The sequence below is a fragment of the Ranitomeya variabilis genome, chromosome 1, assembly GCF_051348905.1.
Source record: "Ranitomeya variabilis isolate aRanVar5 chromosome 1, aRanVar5.hap1, whole genome shotgun sequence".
Lineage (NCBI taxonomy): Eukaryota > Metazoa > Chordata > Amphibia > Anura > Dendrobatidae > Ranitomeya > Ranitomeya variabilis.
This window is the reverse complement of record NC_135232.1, coordinates 415,501,134-415,527,997: the sequence shown is the minus strand read 5'-3', so window position 1 is coordinate 415,527,997 and position 26,864 is coordinate 415,501,134. Positions and strand designations below refer to the sequence as shown.

The 26,864-nt window shown below is 44.2% G+C and overlaps 1 long non-coding RNA gene across 1 annotated transcript in view; it reads right to left on the bottom strand.

Annotated features, from left to right (window-relative positions):
• Positions 1-6,141: 6,141 nt before the first annotated feature.
• Positions 6,142-26,864, bottom strand: part of LOC143762790 (uncharacterized) — a 55,327-nt gene continuing 34,604 nt past the window's right edge. The window contains exons 2-3 of the long non-coding RNA XR_013212276.1: positions 7,744-7,809; positions 6,142-6,481 (exon numbers count right to left, since the gene is read on the bottom strand). This is a non-coding gene — a long non-coding RNA (uncharacterized LOC143762790). The remainder of the gene's footprint in view (positions 6,482-7,743; positions 7,810-26,864) is intronic.

Sequence of the window (26,864 nt, the reverse complement as noted above, 5' to 3'; positions counted from 1 at the left end):
GAACATCCATTGCTTGCCATGCTGTCATCTACATAATAGTGCAGCTCTGATCGGCGGTAAGATCATTACTGCCAGTCAGAGAACTGCGATTCCCACGCTGTCATATGAGAGCATGAGCCAGCAGCTGTGACCGAGGGTAAAAAGTAACCTCCGGTCACAGGTGTCAGCTGATGATCGAGTACTACTCCCAGCAGCCTAAGCCTGTTGTCACTTATAACAGCGAGAGCACAGTACAAGCAATATTCACGGCGCTCTTACTTTGAGGAGATGAGGTGCCCAAGTAGGGTATCCAGCTCGTAGCATATGTTATCGAAAAAACTTGGCACTCAAGGAGCAATTAACCCCTTAGCCAAATTTTTGAAATCTGACCAGTGTCACTTTATGTAGTAATAACTCTGCAATGCTTCGACAAATCCCAGTGATTTTGAGATTTTTTTTTCATGACACATTATACTTTATGGTAATGGTAAATTTAGGTCAAAATGTTTTATGTTTATTTATAAAGAATATCAAAAATTTGAGAAAAATGTTAAAAAATTTGCAATTTTCTAAATTTGAATGATTTTCCCTTTAATCCAGATGGTCATACCACAGCAAACCATTAATAAAAAACATTTCCCTCATCTCTGCTTTACATCAGCACCATTTTGTTAGCATTTTAGGAGGTTTAAAAATGTAGCAGCAATTTTTCATTTTTTCAAGGAAATTTACAAAATTTATTTTTTAGGGATTTATCCATGTTTAAAGTGACTTTAGGTGTCCCATATGTTGGGAAAACCCCAAATGTGATACCATTTTAAAACAGAACCCCCTGACATATTGAAAACTGCAGTCAGTTTCTTTACAGGAATTAATGGAAAGTGGTATGACAGAAATGAAAATGTGTATTTTTACCACCTAAATGTCTCTAACTTCTGAACAGATTACTACAGCAATCAGACTCTTAGGCCGCTATTGGGTCATGAATTGCCATGACAAACATCAGGGCCACACAATCATGATCTGAGGGCACCAATTTGAATAAAAAGGAAGCCCCCACACTCTGTTAACCATTTATAATGATGTAGTCACTATTGACAGCAGCATCTAAGGGGTTAAAGAAATTTGGATGGTGACAACACTGATCGCGGCGGATGCAGCAAGTTGCCAGCTATAGTGTACAGCCGACAGTTGCTGGATTGTCACCTGTATGGGGAGGCTATTCTCTTATATCTCAGGTCAGTTAAAAGACGTATTGGCGGTCATTAAGGGGTGTGCTCTAATAATCTGAATATATCATGAGCAATGTATGTGTCTATTACAAATGAATAAACTTGCTTATTTTTAGTTAGTTTTATGCCATGGAAAAAGATGAAGTACAGGTCTTATAAAGTATACCATTGTTTATTCTAATGTGTATGTTCGCTTTTTTAGATTTAATATTAGCTGCTCCATAATATAATAACTGTTCATAAAATGCAGATATAATACAATTATATATGTTCTAAACGATTTTTAATTATTATTATATATTATTTTTTCAATATTTGTAACTATTGGGGAGGCGGGTTTATACCGCTTAGCACACTGGTTATTGGTTATTGAGGTGAGAGTTACTTTTCTATTGATATAGCATTTTTTCTATTACATTTTGATAATGTGCTAAGAATTGTCTCTTGCTGTAAAACATAATTCAGAGCATATAATTCGGCCATGTAGTATGCTTATACAGTAAAATCTTCATCTACTTATGCAGCTGTTTTGCAGCTTTATGTAATGATGTACCACATTTACGTATTAAAATATTTATCTAAAACTAGACGTGAAATGGAAGCAGCACCCAAACATGGCATAATTCGGATTGGAATGTAAATGATATTAGTGTCATATAATTCTTTTATAATACGACATTATAATAAAATGTTTCTTTAGCATAATGACTTAGGACATGAGTTTAACATAAACAGAAACACAGCTGCTAAAGGCAGCATGAAAGCAAGACTGGAAAATCCTCCATGTTACCAGTGTATAGAAAGCTTAGAATACTGCAATTAACCCCTTCCATTTTTCCGCTTTCGTTTTTTCCTCCCCGTCCTCCAAGAGACATAACTTTTTTATTTTCCTGTCCACAGAGACAGACAAGGGCTTGTTCTTTGCAGGACGAGTTGTACTTTGAAATTACATCTTTCATGTTATCACATAACATACTAGAAATTGATAAAAAAAATTCTAAGTGTGGAGAAATGGCGAAAAAAACACAATACAAACATTTTTTGGAGGGGAATTGTTTTTACGGCATACACTGTGTGATAAAAATGACCTGGCGATATGATTCGCCTCAAAAGTACAATTATGGCGATAGCAAACTTGTCCTTTTTTTAATTCTTTTAGTAGTGATAACAAAATCAGTTTTTTTCTTTTATTGTGTCACCGTTTTACAACATCCGTAATACTTTAATTTTTAGGTCTATAGAGCTGTGTGAGAGCTTAATTTTAGTGGGGTGAGACAGTATTTTTATTGGTATATTGGTATAATTTTGGGATAGATATGACATTTTGATTGCTTGTTATACCGTTTTTGTGGCATTGTGGTGACACAAAAAAATTAGCTGTTTTTATTTTCTTGACTGTTCATGGTGTTTACCGATTGGGTTAATTACTTTTCTGGACTCACATGCTCATTTTTTATTGCATTTTTTTAATAGGAGTGAATGGGGATGATTTGAACTTTCATTTTATATTTTTCTAAATCTTTTTTTTTTACTTTTTCACTGTATTTGTTAGGCTACTTTCACACATCAGGTTTTAGCTGTCAGGCTAAATCTGCTAAATTTAAAAAAAACGGATCCGGCGAATGTTGCCGCCGGATCCAGTTTTTATCCCATAGACTTGTATTAGTGCCGGATTGCACCAGATGACATTGCGTTTCATCCGGTTTTCGCCAGATCCGGCAAATCTGACGTTTCCGGTTTCTGGAAAAAACGTCCATAGCAATGTTTTTTGTCTCCAACGAAAAAAGCTGGAAGCGCCGGATGCGGCGCTTCTGGCTGTTTGCTAGAGTGGAAGCCTATGGGAGCCGGAAGGTGCCTGATCCGGAAAATGACGGATTCCGGCGCCAGATTCTGTTTTTTTAAACTGAGCATGCTCCAATTTTTTAATCTAATAATCTAGATATGCTAGCCAGATCTGTCGAAAAAACGGATCCGTCGCATCAGTTTTTCACAATCTGCGCCGGATCCGGTTTTTCCAACATTCGCCGGATTGTGCCTGATGCAAAAAACCTGATGTGTGAAAGTAGCCTAAGGCCCCCTTCACACGTCCTTTTTTTTATGTCCATATGCAGTCTTTTTTGAAGACCGCAAATACGGTCATATGCACACCCATTCTATTCAATGGTGGTGCGCACATGTCGGGCTTTTCACAAGAACTATGTGTCCGTGTGAAAAACTTTCAGACTTTTTTTTGCGCAGCACGGACAAAATGCATGTGGCACATGTGCACATGGATGACACACAGATGACATCTATCTGTCATCAGTGTGACATGTACCAGTGCCTGAGAAAAGCCGTACAGTTTGCGTGTTTCCCAGGTGCCGGGTGCTGAAGGTGGCTCTCATCATTGTCGCCAGGTCTCCCTGAGACTAAAGCAAACATGCGACAATGATGGGAGTTGTATTCATCGTGTGTAAAATTAAGAATAACATTTAAAGAATGGTGTGGGCTCCCACATAATTTTGACAAACAGCAGAGGGAAAGTCTTCGGTTGCTAATCTGGGAAATGGGACAATATCTCAAAAGGTTCCCAGGCTACTAATAAAAGCTCACTGGTTAGTTTATGGGGGGGCCCCAGAAAAAAAAATGATGTATGGTCCCTCTGTAAGAGCTAACCAAAAAAGGCTAAACAGACAACTGTGGGTTGATATTAATAGCTTGGGAAGAGCCAGGGATAATGTCCCCCCTCCCAGCGCTACCAACATCAGCCTTCAGCCGCCCCAGAAACGGTACATCAATAAGATGCGCCAAATATGGAGCTTAGCCTCGCTCTTCTCGCTTGCCCTTGGGTTTATGTCAGCTTTGTATTGTCAGCTTACATCAAGCCCAGGGGTTAGTAATGGAGAGGTGTCTATAAGACGCCTCCATTACTAACCCCATAGTCATATTGCAAAAAATAAACAGCCAGATAAAGTCTACTAATTGAAATAAACACACCCCACCCTCATTTCACCATTTATTACTGTAAAAATGAAAATAAATAACATATTCCTCACTTGTCTGGCAATAATCCAGTTGTCCCATGCCGTACTCCATCTCTGCTGAAACAGGATTACATGGTTGAGCAGTGGCATGATGCTCAGTCATGAATCCAGGAGACACTGAGCTGAGCTTGGGACGCAGCTTCTGTGATGAGCGATAATGTCATAGAGGTTATTGTCAGTCACTGATAGCTGTTCTCAAGCTCAGTTCAGTGTGACCCGGACAATGAACTGCGGTAACCTTCATGACGTCACCACTAGCACCGTGAGAAATTTTTCATGGTGCTAGCGGTGATCTCATTGAGGTCAACGGAGTTCATCAGGCTGCTCACTGTGAGCTGCCCGTGGGAACCGCAGCTTCAGTGACCGGTGGTAACCTCAATGATGTCTCCGTAGGTCACTGAAGCTGCTCTCTGACTTTCAGCTCAGTGTCTCCTGGATATGAGGAGATAAGCTCCAGAATTGGCGCATCTTATGAATGTGCCATTTCTGGGGTGGCTGAAAACTGATGTTTTTAGTCTGGGAGGGGGCCAATATCCATGGCCCCTTTCCAGGCTATTATTCCCCTTTAATAACTAGTAAAGGCTAAACAAACAGCTGTGAGCTAACATTAATAATCTGGGAACATTTAAGGCTATTGGCTTTCCTTCTGCTGGTTCAAATAGTTACACGGGAGCACACACCATTTTAAAAATATATATACTTATTTTATACACAATGTACACAGCAGGTTCTGAATACAACTCCCATAGTTGTCGCCTGGTCACATTGATCTCATGTAGACCAGGCGACAATGATGAGAGCTGCCTTCAGCACCCGGCGCCTGGGAACAGCTAACTGTACTGCTTATCCCAGGGGCGGGCAGATGGATGGCACAGGGATATAACACACAGACACACGGACAGGGCCAGCAAACGGATACACGGATGTCACAAATCTACATAGAGATGGCACACGGACCACAGATCTCACCAGTGCTAGTTTTTCCAGTAAAGAAATCACCAGGACGTGTGAAGGAGACCTTAGACCCATTAGGGGACTTGAAACTGTGATCTTCTGACCACTTATAATTCATACAGCAATAATACAGTATTGCTGCATATTAAAAATCACAGTCTTTGAAGACTGGCCACAGGCTGGGTTTCAAGAGAGCTCCATAATGACAGGCATGGAGGTCTTTAACAGAACCCCTGCTGTCATAGCAACCTATAGGCTATGCCTGTGATCACAGGTGCGCCGATGGGCGCATAGAATGATGTGCCAGCACACTGTTAATAACAGTGGCATTTAACAGGTTAACAGTCTAGCTAACATTTTTTTTATCTAACTATTACCTGTCTTTCTGGGGACACAAGAACCAACACGTTCGCTTTTTCTTGCTTCAACTTTGCTTCCTCAAAGATAAGTGGGACCGGCTCTCCTGAGATAACATCAATCTAACCAAATCTGCTCATGCATGACAAATAAGTAGATTGGGACTCGAAACATCCAGCTGAACAAAGCTTTGGCCAAGATATATTTTGCTTGCCTCAAGCATTGCCATTTTCTAATTTTAGCCAGTTTTATTGACTTACAGAATGACTTGACCATTTTGTTCAGCACTGATTTGCATTAAATTATTACATTGATTACTACAAAACTGCAATATACTTACTTTATAATATTGATACCAAGATGTTTTATTCCTTCCTGTTCAGAATAAATTATTATAAACAAGTACAAAACGTTAACAGGGGTCAAGTTCTCCAGAAAGTTTTTAAGTGCATAGACAGGTCTTATAAGTGGCAGTGCTGACACCTACTGGTACGGCAGTGAGACTCTATGAAACGTCTAATGTATATATACTCCAAACTTCAATGTATTGTACAGCATTTTACCAAATGGCAAGGTAAGAAGGTACCAACATGACTTGCAGCTTTTATTATACATTCACGTTTTATCAAAGCAGTAAAAAAACACAACAGAATTTATACAGTATTATTAGAGGTGATGTCATCAGGGGAGGAAAATATTGGCTTTAACAATACACAGCACAGGCGACGTGCACTTAAAATATACTTGTGGGCAAAAAAATACTTGTTCTGCATACAAATCTGGTGCAGGTGATGCTACACATGCTCTTGGTGAAGGAGGCTCAACATCACCTGAAAGATCTGGTTGCAGTGGTGGCGAATTATACGTGCAGGTATCTCATGTGTGGGAGTTCTTTCGCACATTTCCGCCAGACAATTCTTTGGCAGTCTACAGGCTCTGCAAAAGGAAAATTAGCTGTGGACATCCCATGTTCATTTACACTAGCTAATACAGCTCTTCATCAGCACATAAAGCAACATCACCTGCTTTGTGAACAACAATCCGATCAGCAAGTCTCATGGTGTCCTCCTACCCCTTCTCTTTACGCTCACCTTTCTGTCAGCCAGGTTGCAACCTCAAGTAGTAACTGTTGGTGGTATCACCATCATCGTCATCGCCACTACTGCTTGTTGTGCTCCAAGAATGCCCTCTCCTTTCTACTTTGCACTGGAAAATCTGAATCCCTGATTGTCTCACCCAGTCAAGTTGCTGGTAGTGCAGTCACTGCCGCAGCACCCCGTAGAATTGGCTGCCTTTAAAGAACTGACGGTGTGCACTCAACCTCATGGGAAAATATCCAGCTGCCATTAATTCTCGCATTAAGTGTAACCCACCCTGTGCTCTCATGTGAAGTAGAATTTAGACCTTTCAACTTGTCTTTGAACTCCAAACTGCACTGCATTGTAGACACTGGGAGCATCAGCTATGGGTAGGGACAATACATGAGTTTCATGGCCCACTGGATAAATGTTTTGAGTGGCAGTGAGGCACCACCACAACCAGGACAAGTGGTGAAGCCTCTGTGAATGGGTGGCACATCTATTTTCACTACCAGGTGGAGATTATCTGTTTCCTCCTACACTCGATCCAACTCAACAGAAAAGACTTCATACCTAACAGCCAAGTGGTTTTATACCATCAATGCATAAGTGACAAAAGCCATACAGTAGAGAAGTTGTTGCTGTGCATCATGTGGCAAATCTCACATTGGCTGACATGACTAACAATGCTTGGAACTTTCTTGTTGCCTTACATTTAGGCAAAGTAACTAATGCTTCCTCTATGGCAGACATTTTGAAATTAATTGTGCAACATTTTGTAAAGAAATATAGTTGTGTGAAAAAGTGCTTACCTCCTGATTTCCTATTGTTTTGCATGTTGGTCACACTTAAATGCTTCGGATCACCACACAAATTTAAATATTAGACAAAGATATCAAAAGTAAACACAAAATGCAGTTTTTTAAATTAAGGTCTTTATTATTAAGGTAAAAAGAAATCCAAACCTACAGGGCTCTGTGTAAAAAAGGGATTGTCCCTCTCCCCACTCTTAAAACATAAAATAACTGTGGTTTATCACATCTTTGGGAAGCTGAGTTCAAATTACCTTACTAGCGCCACAACTGTTCTCACCCAATAAATTAATTAAATAGGACCTACCTGACAAAGTAAAGTAGACCAAAAGATTCTCAAAAGCTAGACATCATGCTGCAATCCAAAGAAAATCTGGAACAAATGAGAAATAAAGTAATTGAGATTTATCAGTCTGGAAAAGGTTATAAATCCATTTCTCAAGCTTTGGGACTCCAGCAAACCACAGTGAGAGCCATTATGCACAAATTGAGAAAATATAAAATAGTGGTGAACTTTCCCAGTAGTGACCAGACAACCAAAATTAAATCAAGAGTGCAGCAATGAGTATCCAAGAGATTACAAAAATCCGCACAACAACATCCAAAGAACTGCAGGTCTCACTTGTCTCAGCTAAGATCAGTGTTCATGACTCCACTATAAGAAAGAAACTGGGCAAAAATGGCCTGCATGGCATAGTTCCAAGATGAAAACCACTGCTGAGCAATAAGAACAAAAAGGTTTGTCTCAGTTTTGCCAGAAAACATTGTGGTGATCCCCAAGACTATTGGGAGAATACTTTGTGAATTGACGAGACAAAAGTTGAACTTTTTGGAAGATGTATGTTAAATTACATTTTGCATAGAAGTAACACAGCATTTTCGGAAAGGAACATCATACCAACAGTAAAATATTGTGATGGTAGTGTGATGGTGTGGGGCTGTTTTGCTGCTTATAGACCTGGAAGACTTGCTGTGATAAATGTAAACATGAACTCTGATGTCTACCAAAACATCTTGAAGGAGAATGTTTGGCCATCTGTTTGTGATCTCAAGCTGAAGAACACTTGGGTTATCCAGCAGGACAATAATCCAAAACACACCAGCAAGTCCACCTCTGAATGGCTTAAGAAAAACAAAATTAAGACTTTGGATTGGCCTATTCAAACACCTGACCTTAATCCGATTGAGATGCTGTGGCATGACCTAAAAAAGGCAGTTCATGCTCAAAAACCCTCCAATGTGGCTGAATTACAACAATTCTGCAAAGATGAGTGGGCCAAAATTCCTCCAGAGTGTTGTAAGACTCATTGCCAGTTATCACAAATGCTTGATTTGGAGTTGTTGCTGCTAAGGGTGCCCCAACCATTAGGTTTATGGGCAATCACTTTTTCACATGGGGGTCTCTGGGTTTGAATTTATTTTTCCCTTAATAATAAAGAACTTCATTTAAAGACCACTTTGTGCTTACTTGTGTTATCTTTGTGTAATATTTAAATTTGTTTGGTGATCTGAAACATTTAAGTGTGTCAAACATGCAAAAGAATAGGAAATCAGGATGGGGGCGAACACTTTTTCACACAGCTGTATATCCCCAGAGGAAACTGGTGACTATGACCAGTAACAAATCTGCTCTTTTTGATCGTTCTTATGTGACAAAGCAAGCTCTCCTGGCATTGCAAAAACCGAAAGGTCTTCTAGAATATCACCTTATTTGTGACATTGCAACCTGCTGGACTTTGATGCTGCATATGTTAGAGCGTGGCCCACTTTGAGATCCACCATTAGCAGCCAATGAGGGACACGTGTAGCTATTGAAGCTCTTTCAAGAGGCTACAAAAATTCTCATTAGGCGCAACTGTGGAATCACCTATGTCAACTCCCTCATACTTATACTTATCCTCATATTTATACTCATATTTATCCTTGAGAAAAGCAGTCACCAGATTGCAACAGGGGTTGGAGAAAGAACAGCAAGTTGTACATCTTCTGTGGCTGCTCCATGTTACATGCAGAAGGATGCGAAGGTGGGAAGAGGAGGAAGAGAATTTGGAGGAGCAGCAGGTGATTGTGGTGTGGGACATTGAGTTGGCACTGACAGGGGACAAGGCTGACAATCACAGTGAAAATGATGATGACCATGACCATGACAACTTCTTCAGCGGGGTGATAAAAGTGAACTAATGGGATCCGAGGTCATGCTGGCCAGCTTGGCAACTGTATGCTAGAAAACTTGTGAGATGTCAGGCGTACTGATAGCAAATGGATGAATATTGTATAGCCATGGTTTTTGATCCTCACTATAATAGCAAAATGGGGTAATCTTTTTTGGCTTATGAACAGACATACAAATTGGCATATTATGAGGATTAACTGTGTTACCTGCTTGGCAAAACTTTCACAGAGTGGACACCTTGGGCCTACACGGCTGACCAGGAGACCACTCTCCACTGAGAAAATGTTCCCCAGCATGAACCAGAGGTTAGGGCTACAATAAGTAATTAAGTCGGCAGCAGCAACAGATAAAGTATATTTGACATAATGGATCAGGTGTTTTATCTGCCATTATACAAACCTGACACACTTCAGCAGAGACTCACCAGCAGAAAGGCCAGGTTCAGTTGAACTTACACTGGGACCTTTCTCTGGAAGATACCCAGAGCCCCGATTGCATGGACCACTAATGGCTCAGCAGACTGGCCTAATTTGCTATGGATGTACTGTCATGTCCAGACTTCAGTGTACTGTCAGAGAGGGAATTCAATGGTTTTGTGATACCCAAACGTACCAGGTTATCTACTGAGAGTGTACAAGAATTTTCATTCGTCAAAATGAATCAGGCAATGTGCAGTGCTGACCTTCATTTACCTATGGCCAATAACAATGATTAGATCAACTGTACTGTCTGCTTGCCTGTCCATTGTCTCCTACACAGTTCTGCTGCTGCCAATACTGATCATCCACAAGCAGCAAGGCATCTACTGGTTGTTCGCAGGGGCGGATTATAAGAGGGTCAATCTGGGTGGTAGCCCAGGGCCCAGTGGTGTGGGGGGGCCCTGGGCTACCGCACAGATTGCCCGCCGCCATTCAGGACATTACTGCCCGAGTGCCCCCGTGCCCTGACTGACGTATCATTTATGGGCCCGGTGGGCAGAGAGAGGGGGCCCGCATCGGGCCCCGTCTCATCTGCTCACCAGGCCCCTACCGGTGCTGCAGTGGTTTCCTATTGACGTGCGGGCACGCACCCGCACGTCAATAGTTAACAACAGCTGCCAGCCAATTGGAGGCTGGCGGCTGAAGTCGGCCGCATGCGCAGCACACACGTCGCCGGCGTCTGACGTCATTGTCAGTCGCCGGCGAGTCCACGCTGCTGGAGGGAGCTCGCCGCTGGAGCGCCGGTCAGGTGAGGAGAACTCGTTTTTTTTTTTTTTTTTTTGCAAACGGCAATCCGGGGGGCCCGGGGCAATATGCTGGACACACTGGGGCAGATTGCTGGACACACTGGGGCAATGCTGGAGACACTGGGGCAATGCTGGAGACACTGGGGCAGTTTGCTGGACACACTGGGGGCAATGCTGGAGGACACACTGGGGTAGATTGCGCTGGACACTGGGGGCAATGCTGGAGACACTGGGGGCAATGCTGGAGACACTGGGGCAGATTGCTGGACACACTGGGGGCAATGCTGGAGGACACACTGGGGCAGATGATTGCTGGAGACACTGGGGCAATGCTGGAGACACTGGGACAGATTGCTGGACACTGGGGGCAATGCTGGAGACACTGGGGCAGATTGCTGGACACACTGGGGGCAATGCTGGAGACACTGGGGCAATGCTGGAGACACTGGGGCAGATTGCTGGACACTGGGGGCAATGCTGGAGACACTGGGGCAGATTGCTGGACACACTGGGGGCAATGCTGGACACACTGGGGCAGATTGCTGGACACACTGGGGGCAATGTTGGAGGACACACTGGGGCAGATGATTGCTGGACACACTGGGGCAATGCTCCCGGTGTTATGGTTGGGACGCCCCCGTATGACTGGTAGGCTCGGAGCTCTTCCGGGACCCTAGAGTCGCCCCTCTCCACAGGTTGCCCCCCAAGTCTGCATAGGTGATTTAGGTGAGACAGCCCACCTGTGACTGACTGTCCTGCCGTTGGTTTGAAGCATTGCCTGGAGCTAGATATATGAAATACTTCCTCGGCGTTCCGGCCGCCGGTTGTGCGCCTCAGTAGGATGTTGCCTCGGTCTTACAGCACGACTCCTACTGGGATTCTCCTTGTTGCTTTGATCTCGTTTCTCACTCAGCACAATCTATCTCGCTTCTAATCCTTCCTTGGGCACCGCCGCTATGCTGAGCAGGCACGGTCCCGTGACACTCTCTCAAGTTGCCAGGCCTCTGTCAGGATCCCACCCCTGACAGGGACCCTACCGAATCTTCCCCCACAACACCCTCTGCCACAAGGTGTTGCCTGGTTCCAACCCAGTCAGCTTTCTCTCTAACTTCCTGCCTGACCCCCAGTTTTACCAGTATGTGAGGAGTGGCCTAATGAATAGAACCCTTAGCTCCCCCTGGAGGCCCGACTGTGAAATGTATTGGTGTATGTGATACCTGGTCAGATGAACTCCTTCAGTGCCATCAGACGTACCATGGCCCCCCTTAGCGGCGGAGCCACAGTACTGCAACGACCAGGACTCTGGGGCGCTGCACTCCCCCTGGTTAAATCCAGTACTCCGGGACTGGGAAGAAAACAACAATACATGTCAGCAAAAAGACATACAATTTTGAAAATGCAATAACAATAAGTAAGCTTGAACAGAGCTTCCCTTTATGGGAGGTGAGGACACTTGAACGTTACAAACATGGTTAAACATTATAAATTACAGGCTATAAACAACTCCTGTTACCCAACTGGGCATTCTACTCAGTGCAAACTTTTGAATAATAAGTTAACATTGTCCTTAAGGATGTACACTTCCTATCCACTAAAGACTTTACTTATAAAACATTATAATATTAATTAACTCTTTCTCTTTCATTCTCCTTCGCTAAATCTGCAGGACGGCCTGTCCTAACTGCTCCAGGCCTGCTGCCTCTCCTTTCTTTACAGGACCGCCCCTTTCAGCCCGGGCCTACTGCCTTTTCAACTACTATACACAGTATAGAACATAACATTTACTTTCAGTTTGAAATCACTGAGCCATCCTTACATGGCTCCTAAGAGGACTCGCTGACTAACCCCGTACGGGTTCACTTTCTGTCCTCATTTTTCTATCAACATTATCAAACATTTCTTACAATCAACTAGTTGGATACATATAACTTTTACACGTAAGCATCATCATCACTTTCTTTTTGTCAAGACATTATTGCTATCTATCTGTCTTAAAGCAATACCATTCTTTAAGTGCAAAAAGTGAACATCCCCTTTAAGAGGGGATCCAGTCTGTATGAGGTAGCACATCTTCTCAAGCTACCAGTCTGTACTCAGCAAAGGCTCCGGTGCGGTATCTTCACAAAGAGTCCTTCTTTAAGTAAAACCAGTAGGGAGCACCTTTAAGAAGGTGCAAACTATTTACAAGCAGTTTGTATCATGCACTGTTCATGATTGCGGCAGTTCTTGATAACAAAGAAGAAAATAGAAAATAACCAAAAAGCAGTAGGGATCCCGGGTCAACAAAGGGATCCCTTTAAGAGTTAACCCTAAACGGGCTTATCAGCAAAACAGTAGAACAGTAACTATTTACCTTCTCATGGTATCGAGGTTTATCCTCATAGTAGGGTGCACGACATCAGCCGAAAGTGGACACCTCCTGACTGCGCAGGCCCCTGGTCCACGACTGATGCGGTGCCAGTGTCAATAGTTGGTCCCTCGGGTGCAGTCAGACCACCTGATGTCTGGATTTGAAGGCGGACTCTAGCCGCCAGCTCAGTTGCTGCAATAAGACGTACGACGGCAATAGTAGTAAGGTCTGCCACGTCTGGTTCAATCCCAGTTGAAGTAACAGATGACGCCCCTTCAGGTTCGCACCGGCGAACATTCCGAGCGTACCATCCTTGCGCATTCCGATGACGGGTGTAGGTCACCTGATCCCCCTTTTGCAACGGGTCACCATCTCGGCTGCAGCAGGGAGTTTTCACGTTGTGACTAGTAACGAAGACGTCAGTTGGTAGCCCCGGTTCCTGTATGGAGCCCCATCCCCTCTTCGGGTGGAAGGCCAACACAGTTCCCCGCTTTACCACGTCTTTCCTACCACGCGCAAGAGGTGGTTGTTGTACTCTCGGTGGGTCAGTTAATTCTGCCTCTTTTTGTCTTTTCCAATGTAGGATCAAACATTGTTTGTATTGTTCCCAGGTAAGCACAGCAAGGGTGAAACCTTCCTCCCGAGCTCCATCCGGCCCAATCCGGGGGGTGTCCCACTGGAGAATCACCCCGTCTGGGCCCACGTCTATGGGTTCTCCCATCCTGGTCGGCAGCGGTGGTACCAGCTTCCCCATTTCGTCGGGGGGTAACACCACTAGCTCTGCCGAGAGGTGGTGGCTTTTACTGGGATGAGGGTCGGTCGCGAGAGCGGGATCGAGCGGGGGAGCAGGGGCGTCTTCCATACCTGCGCCTGATGTGATTCCACCGATGTCGATCCGGTCCACTAACGGGGACACTGGAGTCGGCCGCAGCCCGGACCGCGGCTCCTCCATTGCGGTCTCCGGATGTGGCTCCGACCTCCATGGTTCCTCCTCCGCTGGCTCCGAGGTCGGGATGGGTAGGCTCAGCTCCGCTGCCGGTTCCAAGGAATTCAGGCCCTTCCGCTGCGGTGGACGTGGGTCCGTGTTGTGAATTCTGTTTTTGGGCTCCCTCTGGTGGTTACTGGTGGTACTGGCTGACTTTTGTCTTGCACCTGTTCCCATCAGGAAACTGGGAGTTTCCTATTTAGTCTGGCTTCTCAGTCATTCTAGTGCCGGCAATCAATGTTACCAGAGCACCTCTGTTGCTTGCTACCTGCTCCAAGTCTGCAATTCAGCTAAGTTGGATCTTTGGCATTTTTTGTGTTTGTTTGTCCAGCATGCATTTATATTTCTCTTGCTGCTGGAAGCTCTAGTGATCTGAAATTACTACTCCGGTGTCATGAGTTGATAACGGAGTTAAAGTAATTTCAGGATGGCTGTTTAGGGTTTTGAGGTGACCGCGAAGTCCTCTTTTGTATTTTCTGCTATCTAGTCAGAGGGCCTCTCTTTGCTGAATCTATATTCATACTGCGTACGTGTTTTCCTCTTACCTAACCGTTATTATATGTGGGGGGCTACTATCACTTTTGGGGTTTCCCTGGAGGCAAGCCAGGTCTGTGTATTCCTCTACTAGGGGGTAACTAGATCTCCAGCTGGTGCGAGGTGTCTAGGGATAATCGTAGGCACACCCCCTGGCTACTATTAGTTGCGTGTTAGGTTCAGCGTCGCGGTCATCTGAGATTCCATCATTCCTAGAGCTAGTCCGTTTTTGCCTGAGTCCCTGCCATTGGGAACCATGACAGTATTGCCGGCCGCAAATGTATTAAAGGTATTGGCTGAAGAAAGAGAGAAAAGAAGAAGTTTCTGACACCTTTTTTTTTTTTACTCAGAAGTTCTGTCTAGCCATAATTGCAATCTGCTGCTTTTTTCTCTCCTCTTAACCCTTGAATGGCTCAGATCTCAGCTGTTGAGAAATGGATATCCAGAGTTTAGCTACAGGCCTGAGTGCTCTTGCTTCTAAGGTTCAAAATATCCAAGACTATGTTATACATGCTCCTATGTCAGAACCCAAGATTCCTATATCTGAGTTCTTTTCTGGAGATAGATCTCGTTTTTTGAATTTTAAGCACAATTGTAAATTGTATCTTTCTCTGAGATCTCGCTCCGCTGGAGACTCCGCTCAGCAGGTTAAAATTGTGATTTCCTTGTTGCGGGGTGACCCCCAGAATTGGGCATTTGCATTGGCACCAGGGGATCCTGCGCTGCTCAGTGTGGATGCGTTTTTTCTGGCACTGGGGTTGCTCTATGAGGAACCTAATTTGGAGATTCAGGCTGAAAAGGCCTTGATAGCCCTCTCTCAAGGGCATGATGAAGCTGAAATATATTGTCAAAAATTTCGAAAATGGTCTGTGCTTACTCAGTGGAATGAGTGCGCCCTGGTGGCGAATTTCAGAGAAGGTCTCTCTGACGCCGTTAAAGATGTCATGGTGGGGTTTCCTACGCCCACAGGTCTGAATGAATCCATGACTATGGCTATTCAGATTGATCGGCGTTTACGGGAGCGCAAACCTGTGCACCATTTGGCGGTGTCTTCTGAGCAGACACCGGAGATTATGCAATGTGATAGAATTCTGTCCAGAAGTGAACGGCAGAATTATAGGCGTAAAAATGGGTTGTGCTTCTACTGTGGTGATTCTGCTCATGTTATATCAGCATGCTCTAAACGCACAAAAAAGGTTGATAAGTCTTTTGCAATTGGCACTTTACAGTCTAAGTTTATTTTGTCTGTAACTTTGATCTGTTCATTATCATCTATTACTGTGGATGCCTATGTGGATTCTGGCGCTTCCTTGAGTCTTATGGATTTGTCCTTTGCCAGACACTGTGGGTTTAGCCTAGAGCCTTTGGAAGTTCCTATCCCTCTGAAGGGTATCGACTCCACACCATTGGCTAGGAATAAACCACAATACTGGACACAAGTGACTATGTGTATGACTCCTGACCATCGGGAGGTGATTCGCTTCCTTGTGTTGCATAACTTGCATGATGTCTTAGTGCTTGGATTGCCATGGTTGCAAACTCATAATCCAGTCCTTGACTGGAAAACAATGTCTGTGTTAAGCTGGGGATGTCAGGGGGCTCATGGGGAAGCACCTTTGGTTTCCATTGCTTCATCTACTCCCTCTGAAATTCCGGCATTTTTGTCTGACTATTGTGATGTTTTTGAGGAGCCCAAACTTAGTTCTCTCCCCCCTCACAGGGATTGTGATTGTGCTATAGACTTGATTCCGGGCAGCAAGTTTCCCAAGGGTCGTTTGTTTAATCTGTCTGTGCCTGAGCATGCTGCTATGCGGGAGTATATTAAGGAGTCCTTGGAAAAGGGACATATCCGTCCATCCTCATCCCCTTTAGGAGCAGGTTTTTTTTTCGTGGGTAAAAAAGATGGCTCCCTGAGGCCCTGTATTGATTATCGCCTGTTGAATAAGATTACAGTCAAATACCAGTATCCTTTGCCACTATTGACTGATTTATTTGCTCGTATTAAAGGGGCAAAGTGGTTCTCTAAGATTGATCTTCGGGGTGCGTATAATTTGGTGCGGATTAAGCAGGGAGATGAGTGGAAAACTGCATTTAATACGCCCGAGGGCCATTTTGAGTATTTGGTAATGCCTTTTGGTCTTTCTAATGCTCCTTCAGTCTTTCAGTCCTTTATGCACGATATTTTCCGTAAATACCTGGATAAATTTATGATTGTGTATTTGGATGATATTTTGATTTTTTCGGATGACTGGGAGTCGCATGTTCAACAGGTTAGGAAGGTTTTTCAGGTTTTGCGGGCCAATTCTTTGTAAAGAGTTCAAAGTGTATTTTTGGGGTTCAGAAGATCTCCTTTTTGGGGTATATTTTTTCCCCTTCTTCTGTTGAGATGGATCCTGTCAAGGTTCGGGCTATTTGTGATTGGACGCAGCCTACTTCCCTGAAGAGTCTTCAGAAGTTCTTGGGCTTTGCTAATTTCTATCGTCGATTTATAACTGGGTTTTCAAGTGTTGCTAAACCTCTGACTGATTTGACTAAGAAGGGTGCTGATGTTGCCAATTGGTCCTCTGCGGCTGTGGAGGCCTTTCGGGAGCTTAAGCGCCGCTTTTCTTCCGCCCCTGTGTTGCGCCAGCCTGATGTTTCGCTCCCTTTTCAGGTCGAGGTTGATGCTTCCGAGATTGGAGCGGGGGCGGTTTTGTCGCAGAGAAGTTCCGATTGCTCAGTGATGAGACCATGTGCATTCTTCTCTCGAAAGTTTTCGCCCGCCGAGCGAAATTATGATGTCGGTAATCGGGAGCTCTTGGCTATGAAGTGGGCATTTGAGGAGTGGCGTCATTGGCTTGAGGGTGCTAGACATCAGGTGGTGGTCTTGACTGATCACAAGAATCTGATTTACCTTGAATCTGCCAGGCGTCTGAATCCTAGACAGGCGCGCTGGTCGTTGTTTTTCTCCCGGTTTAATTTTGTGGTTTCATACTTGCCGGGTTCAAAAAATGTGAAGGCAGATGCCCTTTCTAGGAGTTTTGAGCCTGACTCCTCTGGTGATTCTGAGCCTACGGGTATCCTTAAGGATGGGGTGATTTTGTCTGCTGTCTCCCCAGACTTGCGACGTGCTTTGCAGGAGTTTCAGACTGATAGGCCTGATCGTTGTCTGCCTGGGAGACTGTTTGTTCCAGATGAATGGACCAGTAGAGTCATCTCGGAGGTTCATTCTTCTGTGTTGGCAGGTCACCCTGGAATTTTTGGTACCAGAGATTTGGTGGCCAGGTCCTTCTGGTGGCCTTCCCTGTCTCGGGATGTGCGTGCCTTTGTACAGTCTTGTGATGTTTGTGCTTGGGCCAAGCCTTGCTGTTCTCGGGCTAGTGGATTGTTGTTGTCCTTGCCTATTCCGAAGAGGCCGTGGACGCACATCTCTATGGACTTTATCTCGGACCTCCCGGTTTCTCAGAAAATGTCCGTCATTTGGGTGGTGTGTGACTGTTTTTCTAAGATGGTTCATTTGGTACCCTTGCCCAAATTGCCTTCTTCATCTGAGTTGGTTCCTTTATTTTTTCAGAATGTGGTTCGTTTACATGGTATCCCGGAAAACATCGTTTCTGACAGGGGGTCTCAATTTGTGTCTAGGTTCTGGCGAGCGTTCTGTGCCAGGATGGGCATTGATTTGTCTTTTTCGTCTGCATTCCATCCTCAGACTAATGGCCAGACGGAGCGAACTAATCAGACCTTGGAGACTTATTTGAGGTGTTTTGTGTCTGCTGATCAGGATGATTGGGTCGCCTTTTTGCCGTTGGCAGAGTTTGCCCTCAATAATCGGGCCAGTTCTGCCACTCTGGTTTCTCCTTTCTTTTGCAATTCAGGGTTTCACCCTCGTTTTTCATCTGGCCAGGTGGAATCTTCGGATTGCCCTGGAGTGGACACGGTGGTGAATAGACTGCACCGGATTTGGAGTCATGTGGTGGACAATTTGAAGTTGTCTCAGGAGAAGACTCAGCAGTTTGCTAATCGTCATCGTCGTGTGGGTCATCATCTCCGCGTTGGGGACTTGGTGTGGTTATCTTCTCGTTTTGTCCCTATGAAGGTCTCTTCTCCTAAGTTTAAACCTCGGTTCATAGGTCCTTATAAGATTTTGGAGATTCTTAATCCTGTATCTTTTCGTTTGGACCTACCAGCATCTTTCACCATTCATAATGTCTTCCATCGGTCGTTGTTGCGGAGGTACGAGGTACCGGTTGTTCCTTCTGTTGAGCCTCCTGCTCCTGTGCTGGTGGAGGGTGAATTGGAGTATGTTGTGGAGAAGATTTTGGACTCTCGCGTTTCCAGACAGAGACTTCAATATTTGGTTAAATGGAAGGGATACGGTCAGGAGGATAATTCTTGGGTGACTGCCTCCGATGTTCATGCCTCTGATTTGGTTCGCGCCTTTCATAGGGCGCATCCAGATCGCCCTGGTGGTTCTCATGAGGGTTCGGTGCCCCCTCCTTAAGGGGGGGGTACTGTTGTGAATTCTGTTTTTGGGCTCCCTCTGGTGGTTACTGGTGGTACTGGCTGACTTTTGTCTTGCACCTGTTCCCATCAGGAAACTGGGAGTTTCCTATTTAGTCTGGCTTCTCAGTCATTCTAGTGCCGGCAATCAATGTTACCAGAGCACCTCTGTTGCTTGCTACCTGCTCCAAGTCTGCAATTCAGCTAAGTTGGATCTTTGGCATTTTTTGTGTTTGTTTGTCCAGCATGCATTTATATTTCTCTTGCTGCTGGAAGCTCTAGTGATCTGAAATTACTACTCCGGTGTCATGAGTTGATAACGGAGTTAAAGTAATTTCAGGATGGCTGTTTAGGGTTTTGAGGTGACCGCGAAGTCCTCTTTTGTATTTTCTGCTATCTAGTCAGAGGGCCTCTCTTTGCTGAATCTATATTCATACTGCGTACGTGTTTTCCTCTTACCTAACCGTTATTATATGTGGGGGGCTACTATCACTTTTGGGGTTTCCCTGGAGGCAAGCCAGGTCTGTGTATTCCTCTACTAGGGGGTAACTAGATCTCCGGCTGGTGCGAGGTGTCTAGGGATAATCGTAGGCACACCCCCTGGCTACTATTAGTTGCGTGTTAGGTTCAGCGTCGCGGTCAACTGAGATTCCATCATTCCTAGAGCTAGTCCGTTTTTGCCTGAGTCCCTGCCATTGGGAACCATGACAGGTCCGCCTCTGGTGGATAAGGGCAAGTCGGGATTGCTCCTTCCTCGTTCAGGCACTTGCTGTTCATCATCGCTGTCTGATAGTCGGTGGCAGTGAATGCACCTGACTCCGCCATTTCTCCGGGGCCGAGCTTCTCCGTCACCCGCTTCCCGCCGTTGCAAATCAAGGGGTGGTCCTCTGCTTTGAGGCAGGTCCCCGCTTTGCAGCAAGAGGCACAGGGGGCGGTCGCCGCTTCTGGCGCCACTTTGGTAGTCTCCTCCCATGGCACGCCCTCCTTCTTCTTTGGTGTAGCAATGGCGGCAATTTTTGGCGGGAACTTCTGGCGGCAAACGGCAATACACAATCCTCTCAATAAAGCACAGTCCAAGCACAATAAATCACAGTTCCAAGGCACACATGACCCGATTCTTCAGGCTTAAGTAGATCCTGTTCGTGACGCCAAGTTGTAGCGCCCCCACTGCCGCAGGGCCGAGGGGTACCCGGTACCAGGCCTGTCTCTGCTCTGGGGTTGTCACGGTGGCTAGGCCCGGTCCGTGACCCTGCTGAGGGGCGTACAGTAAATGATAGATGTGGATGGTGGTGGTGGTGCGGTGCAGTAAATAACGAGGACACCAGGTTGCAGTCTCTTTACCTCTTTACTGAAGATCTCTGGTTCCTCAGTCCGGAATATGGTTCACCAGGCTGCGCAAGTCCGGCCGGTCCGATGGCACCTCCAGAGTTCTCTTTGCAGGTGGAAATCTGTGCCTTCCTGCTAGCGCTATGTGTTGTGGTCCTCCCCTGCTGTGCTTACGGAAAGTCCCCACAACTGTTGTGTCTGTTTCTCGTGTTCCCTCACAACAACTCGATTAGATGATGTTCTGCTAATCCTCCGTCCATCCCGGTGTTATGGTTGGGACGCACCCGTATGACGGGTAGGCTCGGAGCTCTTCCGGGACCCTAGAGTCGCCCCTCTCCACAGGTTGCCCCCCAAGTCTGCATAGGTGATTTAGGTGAGACAGCCCGCCTGTGACTGACTGTCCTGCCGTTGGTTTGAAGTATTGCCTGGAGCTAGATATATGAAATACTTCCTCGGCGTTCCGGCCGCCGGTTGTGCGCCTCAGTAGGATGTTGCCTCGGTCTTACAGCACGACTCCTACTGGGATTCTCCTTGTTGCTTTGATCTCGTTTCTCACTCAGCACAATCTATCTCGCTTCTAATCCTTCCTTGGGCACCGCCGCTATGCTGAGCAGGCACGGTCCCGTGACGCTCTCTCAAGTTGCCAGGCCTCTGTCAGGATCCCACCCCTGACAGGGACCCTACCGAATCTTCCCCCACAACACCCTCTGCCACAAGGTGTTGCCTGGTTCCAACCCAGTCAGCTTTCTCTCTAACTTCCTGCCTGACCCCCAGTTTTACCAGTATGTGAGGAGTGGCCTAATGAATAGAACCCTTAGCTCCCCCTGGAGGCTCGACTGTGAAATGTATTGGTGTATGTGATACCTGGTCAGATGAACTCCTTCAGTGCCATCAGACGTACCATGGCCCCCCTTAGCGGCGGAGCCACAGTACTGCAACGACCAGGACTCTGGGGCGCTGCAAGAGCAGTTCTGGATGCACATATCCTGGACATAGGTTGGTACTTCCATATGCTTGAAACTGGATCTGATAACATAGTGGGAGTACTTGTTCTAAAAATACTGAATGAAGGTGAGGGTAAGGTGGTAACTAGTGAAGAGCGAATACATTCGGCACTATTTGTTACCCGCACAAATAGTACACTATTCGGGCTACTTGTTACTTGGCAAGTAATTTGGCATTATACACAGCATATACTGTACTGTATGTGTGTTCCCAAATTGTTTGTTAGATAGGGCATACATATTCGTTACCACTTTACACTGTCCGTTGCTAGACAAAGACCATTTCTGGCTTTTCCAGGCTTCTAAATGAGACTTGTGTCTCTATATTAAACTGTCGCTTCCCTTACATTTTCTAAATTGGGATCCTAAAAAAAAAATTAATGGCGGTGAACATGGTGGTGGTGGTGGCAGGCGAAGCCCAAAATTTAAAAGGACGTGTTTTTGCTGGCATTGTAAAGAGATGTATTCCACTATCTAGCTAACAATTTCGAATGAGGGCTCTCCCAAATGTATGATACAGATAAACTTAGGTTTCACAGCACCTGCTGGCCCTCTGAAAATGTCAAGCAAGGTCTAATGACATGGCAGTGGACGTGGTGGTGGTGGCGGGCAAAGCCCAAAAATTTAAATGGGAATGTTTTAGCTGGCATTGTACACTGATGGGGAATATGTATTCTACTAACTAACAATTTGGAATGAGGGAGGGACCTCCCAAATGTAGGAGTGAGAGCTCTCCCAAATAGGGTTGAGCGAAACGGGTCGATCATTTTCAAAAGTCGCCGACTTTTGGCTAAGTCGGCGTCTCATGAAACCCGATCCGACCCCTGTGCTTGTCGGCCATGCGGTACGCGACTTTCGCGCCAAAGTCGCGTTTCAATGACGCGAAAAGCGCCATTTCTCAGCCAATGAAGGTGAACGCAGAGTGTGGGCAGCGTGATGACATAGATCCTGGTCCCCACCATCTTAGAGAAGGGCATTGCAGTGATTGGCTTGCTGTCTGCGGCGTCACAGGGGCTATAAAGGGGCGTTCCCGCCGACCGCCATCTTACTGCTGCTGATCTGAGCTTAGGGACAGGTTGCTGCCGCTTCGTCAGAAGCAGGGAGAGCGTTAGGCAGGGTCCACTAACCACCAAACCGCTTGTGCTGTAGCGATTTCCACTGTCCAACACCACCTTCGGTGTGCAGGGACTGTGGAAGCTATTTTTTTTTTTTTTCCCCTCAGCGCTGTAGCTCATTGGGCTGCCCTAGAAGGCTCCGTGATAGCTGTATTGCTGTGTGTACGCCACTGTGGAAACCAACTGCTTTTTTCAAAGCACATATCCTCTTGTTCCTTCCTTTCTGCACAGCTATCTTTTTTGTTTGTCCACACTTTTTATTTAATTTGTGCATCAGTCCACTCCTATTGCTGCCTGCCATACCTGGCTTACATTACTGCAGGGAGATAGTAATTGTAGGACAGTTTTTTTTTTTTGTTTGTTTTTTTTGTGGGAGATTAAGATTGGCATTTCTGCTACAGTGCCATCCCTGTGTGTGCCATCTCTCACTGAGTGGGCCATAGAAAGCCTATTTATTTTTTCCGTGATTTGTGTTCTAAATTCTACCTCAACACAAAAACACTACATCAATCAGTGGGAGAAAAATATTGGCCTCAGTCAGGGCTTGTGTGCCACTGCTGTGTGTGCTATCTCTCATTCAGTGGGCTATAGCAAGCCTATTTTTTTTTTTTTTTTTTTTTTTAATATTATTTGGTTTCTAAAGTCTCCCTGAAAAAAAAAAAAAACCTAAAAAAACAGTGGGAGAGTAATATTGCCCTTTCAGCTTGTGTGCCAGTCTTGACTCCTGGGTGTGCCACCTCTCTCCCTCTCATTCAGTGGGCCATAGAAAGCCTATTTATTTTTTTTTTTAAATATTATTGGGTTTCTAAAGTCTCCCTTAAAAAACAAAAAATACATAAAAAAACAGTGGGAGAGTAATATTGCCCTTTCAGCTTGTGTGCCAGGCTTGACTCCTGGGTGTGCCACCTCTCTCCCTCTCATTCAGTGGGCCATAGAAAGCCTATTTATTTTTTTTTTTAAATATTATTGGGTTTCTAAAGTCTCCCTTAAAAAACAAAAAATACATAAAAAAACAGTGGGAGAGTAATATTGCCCTTTCAGCTTGTGTGCCAGTCTTGACTCCTGGGTGTGCCACCTCTCTCTCATTCAGTGGGCCATAGAAAGCATTTTTTTTTTTTTTTCCTTGATTTGTGTTCTAAAATCTACCTCAACACAAAAACACTACATCAATCAGTGGGAGAAAAATATTGGCCTCAGTCAGGGCTTGTGTGCCACTGCTGTGTGTGCTATCTCTCATTCAGTGGGCTATAGAAAGCCTATTTTTTTTTTTTTTTTTTTAATATTATTTGGTTTCTAAAGTCTCCCTGAAAAAAAAAAAAATACCTAAAAAAAACAAACAGTGGGAGAGTAATATTGCCCTTTCAGCTTGTGTGCCAGTCTTGACTCCTGGGTGTGCCACCTCTCTCCCTCTCATTCAGTGGGCCATAGAAAGCCTATTTATTTTTTTTTTTTAAATATTATTGGGTTTCTAAAGTCTCCCTTAAAAAAAAAAAAAAACATAAAAAAACAGTGGGAGAGTAATATTGCCCTTTCAGCTTGTGTGCCAGGCTTGACTCCTGGGTGTGCCACCTCTCTCCCTCTCATTCAGTGGGCCATAGAAAGCCTATTTATTTTTTTTTTTAAATATTATTGGGTTTCTAAAGTCTCCCTTAAAAAACAAAAAATACATAAAAAAACAGTGGGAGAGTAATATTGCCCTTTCAGCTTGTGTGCCAGGCTTGACTCCTGGGTGTGCCACCTCTCTCCCTCTCATTCAGTGGGCCATAGAAAGCCTATTTATTTTTTTTTTTAAATATTATTGGGTTTCTAAAGTCTCCCTTAAAAAACAAAAAATACATAAAAAAACAGTGGGAGAGTAATATTGCCCTTTCAGCTTGTGTGCCAGTCTTGACTCCTGGGTGTGCCACCTCTCTCTCATTCAGTGGGCCATAGAAAGCATTTTTTTTTTTTCCTTGATTTGTGTTCTAAAATCTACCTCAACACAAAAACACTACATCAATCAGTGGGAGAAAAATATTGGCCTCAGTCAGGGCTTGTGTGCCACTGCTGTGTGTGCTATCTCTCATTCAGTGGGCTATAGAAAGCCTATTTTTTTATTTTTTTTTTAATATTATTTGGTTTCTAAAGTCTCCCTGAAAAAAAAAAAAATACCTAAAAAAAAAAAACAGTGGGAGAGTAATATTGCCCTTTCAGCTTGTGTGCCAGTCTTGACTCCTGGGTGTGCCACCTCTCTCCCTCTCATTCAGTGGGCCATAGAAAGCCTATTTATTTATTTTTTTAAATATTATTGGGTTTCTAAAGTCTCCCTTAAAAAAAAAAAAAAACATAAAAAAACAGTGGGAGAGTAATATTGCCCTTTCAGCTTGTGTGCCAGGCTTGACTCCTGGGTGTGCCACCTCTCTCCCTCTCATTCAGTGGGCCATAGAAAGCCTATTTATTTTTTTTTTTAAATATTATTGGGTTTCTAAAGTCTCCCTTAAAAAACAAAAAATACATAAAAAAACAGTGGGAGAGTAATATTGCCCTTTCAGCTTGTGTGCCAGGCTTGACTCCTGGGTGTGCCACCTCTCTCCCTCTCATTCAGTGGGCCATAGAAAGCCTATTTATTTTTTTTTTTAAATATTATTGGGTTTCTAAAGTCTCCCTTAAAAAACAAAAAATACATAAAAAAACAGTGGGAGAGTAATATTGCCCTTTCAGCTTGTGTGCCAGTCTTGACTCCTGGGTGTGCCACCTCTCTCTCATTCAGTGGGCCATAGAAAGCATTTTTTTTTTTTTTCCTTGATTTGTGTTCTAAAATCTACCTCAACACAAAAACACTACATCAATCAGTGGGAGAAAAATATTGGCCTCAGTCAGGGCTTGTGTGCCACTGCTGTGTGTGCTATCTCTCATTCAGTGGGCTATAGAAAGCCTATTTATTTATTTATTTTTTTTCTTATTATTTGGTTTCTAAAGTCTCCCTGAAAAAAAAAAAAAAAAACATAAAAAAACAGTGGGAGAGTAATATTGCCCTTTCAGCTTGTGTGCCAGTCTTGACTCCTGGATGTGCCACCTCTCTCCCTCTCATTCAGTGGGCCATAGAAAGCCTATTTATTTTTTTTTTTAAATATTATTGGGTTTCTAAAGTCTCCCTTAAAAAAAAAAAAAAACATAAAAAAACAGTGGGAGAGTAATATTGCCCTTTCAGCTTGTGTGCCAGGCTTGACTCCTGGGTGTGCCACCTCTCTCCCTCTCATTCAGTGGGCCATAGAAAGCCTATTTATTTTTTTTTTTAAATATTATTGGGTTTCTAAAGTCTCCCTTAAAAAACAAAAAATACATAAAAAAACAGTGGGAGAGTAATATTGCCCTTTCAGCTTGTGTGCCAGGCTTGACTCCTGGGTGTGCCACCTCTCTCCCTCTCATTCAGTGGGCCATAGAAAGCCTATTTATATTTTTTTTAAAATATTATTGGGTTTCTAAAGTCTCCCTTAAAAAACAAAAAATACATAAAAAAACAGTGGGAAAGTAATATTGCCCTTTCAGCTTGTGTGCCAGTCTTGACTCCTGGGTGTGCCACCTCTCTCTCTCATTCAGTGGGCCATAGAAAGGCTATTTTTTTTTTGGTTTTTTTAATATTATTTGGTTTCTAAAGTCTCCCTGAAAAAAAAAAAAAAAACATACAAAAAACAGTGGGAGAGTAATATTGCCCTTTCAGCTTGTGTGCCAGTCTTGACTCCTGGGTGTGCCACCTCTCTCCCTTTCATTCAGTGGGCCATAGAAAGCCTATTTATTTTTTTTTTTAAATATTATTGGGTTTCTAAAGTCTCCCTTAAAAAACAAAAAATACATAAAAAAACAGTGGGAGAGTAATATTGCCCTTTCAGCTTGTGTGCCAGTCTTGACTCCTGGGTGTGCCACCTCTCTCTCTCATTCAGTGGGCCATAGAAAGGCTATTTTTTTTTTGGTTTTTTTAATATTATTTGGTTTCTAAAGTCTCCCTGAAAAAAAAAAAAAAAACATACAAAAAACAGTGGGAGAGTAATATTGCCCTTTCAGCTTGTGTGCCAGTCTTGACTCCTGGGTGTGCCACCTCTCTCCCTTTCATTCAGTGGGCCATAGAAAGCCTATTTATTTTTTTTTTTAAATATTATTGGGTTTCTAAAGTCTCCCTTAAAAAACAAAAAATACATAAAAAAACAGTGGGAGAGTAATATTGCCCTTTCAGCTTGTGTGCCAGGCTTGACTCCTGGGT